The 6,728-nt window shown below is 39.6% G+C and overlaps 1 pseudogene; it reads left to right on the forward strand.

Moving 5' to 3' along the window:
* LOC102196702 (integrin beta-1-like) overlaps positions 1–6,728 on the forward strand; it is a 16,470-nt pseudogene that overhangs the window by 2,418 nt on the left and 7,324 nt on the right.

The raw sequence follows: 6,728 nt of genomic DNA on the forward strand, positions 1-6,728 counted from the left end.
TGACCAAAGTGCTGTACAAGAATACAACATACCTAATAAAATAACTTAGAGTATTGATAGCAAACACCAAATATGAATTAACAAATAACTCTCATGCTGTATTAAAAGCCAGTAAACAAAAATGTGTTTTAAGATAAGATTTAAAAAGATTGACAGTAGGAGCCTGTCTGATGTATAGGGGTAAATTATTCCACAGCTTAGGTGCTACGACTGCAAATGCTCGATCGCCTCTATGAACCAGCCTCGACCTTGGTACGGCTAAAAGCAAAAGATCACTTGATCTAAGAGATCTGAGGGGGGTATAAGTCTGCAAGAGGTCAGACAAATATCCGGGAGCCAGGTTTATGGCACTTTTCTGACCCTAAAGCTTGCGTCCATCTTTTATTTACCATCTATACTTGAACATATAAGCAGGGTATCCAGTTAAAAAAAAACATATGTGTGCTTCAAAACTTCCTGTTCTGTCCACCAGCCATTGTTTCCATCTATCCACCCATTTCATTATGCATATCAAATTCAGGGCTGCAGGGGAGTTTGAATTTTTTTTTAAATTACATTCTGACTTGTTTGTTTGTTTGGGGGGTTTATTTCAGTTCCATTTCAGTTAGTTTCCAGAGTGGATTTTCTTGTTTTAGTTTAGTTTTTATTGGTTTCGGTGTTCGTTTTTCAGCTTTTGAATTATTATTACATGGTGGGAATATGTCAGTGGCATGACATCCTGTATCCACACAACGAAATGTTCTCAGGTGTGACTGATCAACAGAAAGTGCTACAAAACACCTGTTTGCTAGACTACAGTTATCTGCGTATTCATAAGCAGATATCAGTTTATAGAGATTCAGTTAGCTTAAACAGTTAAGATACCTCTGTAGTTTTAAAAAAAATAATCTATTTATGGACTACAATTTAGGAGGTATTGATGCATACAGATTTTTAGTGTGACTAAACTGATGACAAACAGCCAGCAGTGTGATTCTGATCATATATTGACTTGAAATGTAATTCACAAAGCCTGCATTTTTAACATGGGTCAAGTACAAACTATAGAATGTTTTTCAAGTTGTAAGAAAAGCGTTGCTAGGTGACTGACAAGGAAAATGTGCATTGACAATTTGTGATTTTGTGCTATGAGAAACAGAGAGAGGAAAAATCTGATCGGCTAATCCCTTGACTTCCAAAATGTATCCAGTACAGAGCATAAAAATCTAAGTTTGCTTTTCTTCTGCGTACGGTGCATTCACATGATGGAATATTGGAGCCTCTTGCTAGTTTCTGTTCTCTTGCAGACCATTCACATCACAAATGTGAAAGTCAAGGGGTCAGGAGCTGTGGAGAGTGCCTGGCAGCAGGGCCACATTGTGCCTGGTGTACTTAGGAGGTGAATGGCCTCGGAAATACGCTGTGACTTCTTTTTTGGCGGGTTCACTGTTAACTGAACACCAAGTATATTTTTGGTCCACAAAAAGTTTTTCAGTACTCCAGATCTGTTCCTTTAACAGAGAGATGCTTAGTGGATATAGAAATCTCCAATTTATTTGAGTGGAGACCTTGAAAAGTTAGCAGTGGATGGGTTAAGTCCTAGTTTGAATTTTGTATTAAGATTGAATGTTATTACTGATTAATCCTAATAAAATTAAGTAATTACATATTTAATAACTTAAATTACAGTACTGTGTAAAAGTCTCAAGCCACACCTTATATCTTCATATGCTGCTTGGGAAATAGGTGTAAAATATAGAAGGCAAAAACAGAGTCTGTGCAATCTAAGGAACTTGAAGGTGAATATTTTTTTTAAAAATGGCTTCACGACAGCCACCCTTCAACTGAGAACATTTCTGATCAAGATTAAACTCAAGCACCTCTCACAGGTGCTATGTCAGGTATTTGCTGCACTTTTTCCTATTTCGGAAGAACATAACTTTCATATAATCTTCATTTTGCTATAGCTATAGCGATAGCTGATGAAGCTATGGCTTTTTTAGGCCTGCCACTTCTTCTGTCCTCTATTTTTCCAGTTCTCCAGTTTCCTTAATTTTTTATGGGCAGACTGCACACGATGCCAAAATATCGCATCTTTTCAGCTAATAGAATCAGCTTGTTGGTTCAAAAGTACTATTTTATGTCTATTAGATTGTGTTATCTCCTCCTCTTCCTCTCTTTCTCTCAGTGTTTAATGGTTTAACAACTAAAAACGATCCCACTAAAAATGGTCAGATACAAGGACTGAACTGAAAATGAGTGAAAAAGGAGCCACTGTCCAAAGGAAAACTTAGCAAGACCTTGAGAAAGTCTGAAAAATTATAGCTCAAGACGCCTTTTAAAAAAAACTGCATGAATGTCTGACTCCTTGGAAGCAAAAATATAAACTATTCGAGGGTGGTTCAAAACTTTTGCACAGTACTGTATATTTAGTACATCATATGTTGTCGTGTGCATGTTGTGTTGTATCAAACAGTGATGTAAGCGTGTGATTTATAACAACAGTAAACCCTGTAAGCAAATTTTGAATATGGAACATCATATGTGTTCCATTTTAATGATGTTGTTGAAAGATGAAGGGCTTTGTTTTTTGAGTTAAAAGAAACACACAGAGACACACACACACACACACATTCACATCCTTTCTGTACTGCTTCCATTAACTGCAGCACTGACTTTGCCCTTTTTGCAGTCAGTGTTGATGTAAGGCGTTGAACTTAACTTAAACCTGTGTAAAGAATTTTCTAGAAGTGGGTCAGCACATATGGGAGCGCTGCGACACAGCTGGAGCCCTGCTAAAGAGGGGCTGTCCTTTTGATCACCTGGAGGACCCTAGAGGTTCCACTGTCCTTCTGAAAAACCGGAAGATCACCTTTCATCCTAAAGAACAAAGACATAAACGCTTGCACAGAGTAGTGACCCAGCTCCAGCCTCAGACTGTCCTGCTGCACCTCAGACCAGGTGGGTATAAATTACCAGTATAATTAATGCATTTTTAATTACATTAGTAATGTCACTTATTAGCTTTAGCAAACTGCGCATAAAAGAGGGATGTAGCCAATGTCATTAGTTTGTGTAATGCAATTTTTTAAGCACTTAGCCTTAATCGTGATAACATCACGGGAAGGAAAGGACACTACATGTATTGTATCATGGTGACAATGCAAAGTCAAGTGAATAAGGCCCGAGCCACACAGCCCTAAAGACCAGTCTGCAGCCAATTTGCAACCACTGGTTGCTGGGGTGGCAGCAAGGTGGTGCGGTGATTAGGACTGTTGTTCTCTCTGAGTACTCCAGCTTCCTGCCACAGTCCAAAGACATTTGATTAGATTAACTAGTAATTCTAAATTGCCCATAGGTGTTAATGTGAGTGTCTTTATGTGTTAGCCCTGCCTCTCACCCTCTTGCGCTATGGTAGCTGGGTTAGGCTCCAGCCTGGTAGCAGGGAGGATAAGCGGAAATAATGGATGGTGGATCAGAGTGGATTGATATTTGCTAGGGAAAAATGTGTATTGGCCAAAAAATTGCAATTGCTTGAGTCACTAGCAGATTACTAGTTTGCTTACTTGTCTAAAAATACTTTTTATAAGCAGTACTGAAACTCTGAACAGTGAGACATAAAATGCATTGCCTTTAAAGTTCCACCTGGTGAAATGTGTTGGCTTCAGCACTGACGCATAAGTTGCATTTTGAAACTGAACTCTCTCCATTTCTAGTCTGTGTTACTCCTTCTCAAGTTTTTAATATCACTCAGCTAGCAATTAACAAGTGTTTGAAGACAAGTCAAGGTCTTCCATGTAGACATAACGGATGACTGTGGCAATCTGCTAGTGACCAAAGTAGTCTGGAGATTTTTGGTGCAGCTCTCTCCTTGTGACTGATTTCACCTAATGACAGCTTTCCTTCAAGCTTTCCTGTTCATCTTATGAAACTAAAGCCGTCGTAAGTCAGTCAAAATAAAAAAACACCTTTAGAAGCAATGACCAAATCAGGTTTACAGGGTTTTGTGCACAACCTTGGCTGAGTAATGAGGAGACCAAAAACACCCAGCGACACCCACACACAAAAGAAACCATGAACCACAAAATCTTTTTGTATCAACTACATAAAATATCAAATGTAAAAGTAGAAACCTTCCACAAATATCAGAATCAGCCTGAAACAGTCTGTGATGTGTGCACACTTCCAAATAGTACAGAGCTACTTTTATAGCTGTGGTGTGTTTTGCAGTACAATTTCCACATTTCGCATCTATAGGAGAACCCCAGAGCTTTGAGGTGAAGTTCAAACAGGTGAAGGACTACCTCATAGACCTGTACTACCTGATGGATCTGTCTTTTTCCATGGAGGATGACCTGATGAATGTTAAAAAGTTGGGGGCTGACCTCATGAAAGAAATGAAGAATATCACCAGTGACTTCAGATTGTGTCTGTTTGCCTCAGTTTCCTTATCATATGAAATTTAGGTCAATGCAATTTTCTTATAACTTTTTATATCTGTATATTCATTTTCTTTTTAATACCCTTGTGCCCCATTTACATAGTTATACACCTGGGAGCTGCTTACTACTGACCACTGAGCAGCACTACTGGAGTGATTGGGAATTAGGTGCTTTGCTCAAGGACAACTGATAGGAGACAGGAAACCATTAGTTATCTTACTTCCCCCCCACCCCTACCCCAACCTTTTTTTTTTATTCACTTCTCACAGCACACAGTACTTCTTATTTTCCTTTGTTCCTTTCCACTTCCATTTCCAAAAGATTTTGTTGCATTTGTGGGAAAGACAGTGATTCTATACATCAACACTGCAAAGGACATGCTCCGAAATCCCTGTAAAAGGACTTAGCCCTGGCCCTGCACCCCTCCCTTCACCTACCACAACATCCTAAGCCTCACCACCAACGGAAGCCTCTTCACAGAGCTGGTAGGGGGGCAACGGATCTCCAGTAACCTGGATTCACCAGAGGTTGGGTTGAATGACCTGATGCAGGCCACCATGTGTGAGGTAATGTGAGAAAGCCCAGCAGGGAGCTCGACTGCAATACAGATATTGTTGCTTTTGTTTGAGTGGGCGTTATGTGGAGGAAGTAGAAAGACTGCAGACAATAGATGAAAGGGCTATTACAGAATACTAAGCTTCCTTTGGGAAACTGCATCGCTCAGTTTTGGGTGTATCTTAGACTCACAAGCTCTTAAACATGAAAATTTGATTTCTATAATTGAATTTCACAGGTTTTTGATCTAAGCCCTAAACTTGAAGGCACAAAGTATTACTCATTCACAGTTATTTGATTACATAGAAAAGCAGGAAGGTAATTCTTTTCTAGAAGTCTGTCAGAAACACTTAGGTCGTGGTCGCTGTGTTCAATTTGCTGCCAATCGGTAATTTATTGACTAAATGTTCTTCACTTGCAGCGGCAGATTGGCTGGAGAAACGTGACCCGTCTGCTGGTGTTCTCCACAGATGCTGTTTTCCACGTTGCTGGAGATGGAAAATTATCCTGCATTGTGCTTCCAAATGATGGTAAGTGTCACTTACTACAACTATTTACATTTTTTAGAAGAACAATAATTTTTTTTTTTACTAAAGAAAAAAAGTTCAAGCTTAAATGGTGTTTTCATTATAGGTCTATTATAGTTGGACTTGCACTGAAATGGGCCAAACATTGAAAATCATTGCAGAATTAATGTTTTATTTAACAGTTTTAGGATATCCAGAGAAAAAAGTGCATTTTCAACAATTGCACAGTGGTTAACACAAGGATTCTTAGTTCAAACCTGTCAGCTGCATGGGACTTGCATGTTCTCCCTGTGCATGCATTGGGTCCCTCCAGGTATTCCAGCTTCCTCTCACAGTCCAGAGACATGCATGTCAGGTTAATTGGTGATCCTAAATTGGCCATAGGGCTGAGTGACTGTCTGTCTCCCTGTATTAGTCCTGTTACAGACTCACCCATTATCAGTTGGGATAGGCTCTAGCCCCCTGTTAAAAAAAAACACGGATGCATAAATCAACAATATGTCCATGTTACTTCAGTGTGCTACAGCAGACCATGGATAATATTTTTTAGCCCATGAAAAACACAAGCACTCTCATGGTGTGATCTGTTAGATGTGTAGTGCTACAGTAAAAGTGTGTTCTCCTCTGTCACTGGACTCTATAGACAGGTACACCAATCCAAATTACTGAATTCAGGTGTTCCAATACCTTCGATGGCCTCTGGTGGAAAGGCGATTATATGTTGTAGTATTTCAGGAGTTGGGCTCAGTCCCTTAGATCTAAATAAAGGAACTTTTAATGTGTCAACATAACAAGACATTTAGGACTGTTTCATGCTCCCAACTTTTTGGGAACAGTTTGGTGAGGGCGCCTTCGTGCTCCCACATGATCGCGTACCAGTGCACAAAGCTAGGTCCATAAAGACATAGATAAGTGAGCGGGTGTGAAAGAACATGACTGGCCTGCATAGAGTCCTGACCTCAACCTTATAAAACACCTTTTAGATGAATTAGACCAGAGACTGCAAACCAGGTCTGGGAAGATGGTTAAACATTCCCATAAACACACTTGTAAACCTTGTGGAAAGCCTTACCAGAAGAGCCGAAGCTGTTATATCTCCGATGGGTAATCCATATTAAACCCTGTGGATTAAGAATGGGATGTTTAGCACCTCGAGGTGACTGCTGTTGTGATTTGGCGCTTTATAAATAAAATTGAATTGGACTGAATGTTACAGAGGCAGACA

Source organism: Pundamilia nyererei, unplaced genomic scaffold (genome assembly GCF_000239375.1).
Source record: "Pundamilia nyererei isolate P.nyererei 1_Seehausen unplaced genomic scaffold, PunNye1.0 scaffold00037, whole genome shotgun sequence".
NCBI lineage: Eukaryota > Metazoa > Chordata > Actinopteri > Cichliformes > Cichlidae > Pundamilia > Pundamilia nyererei.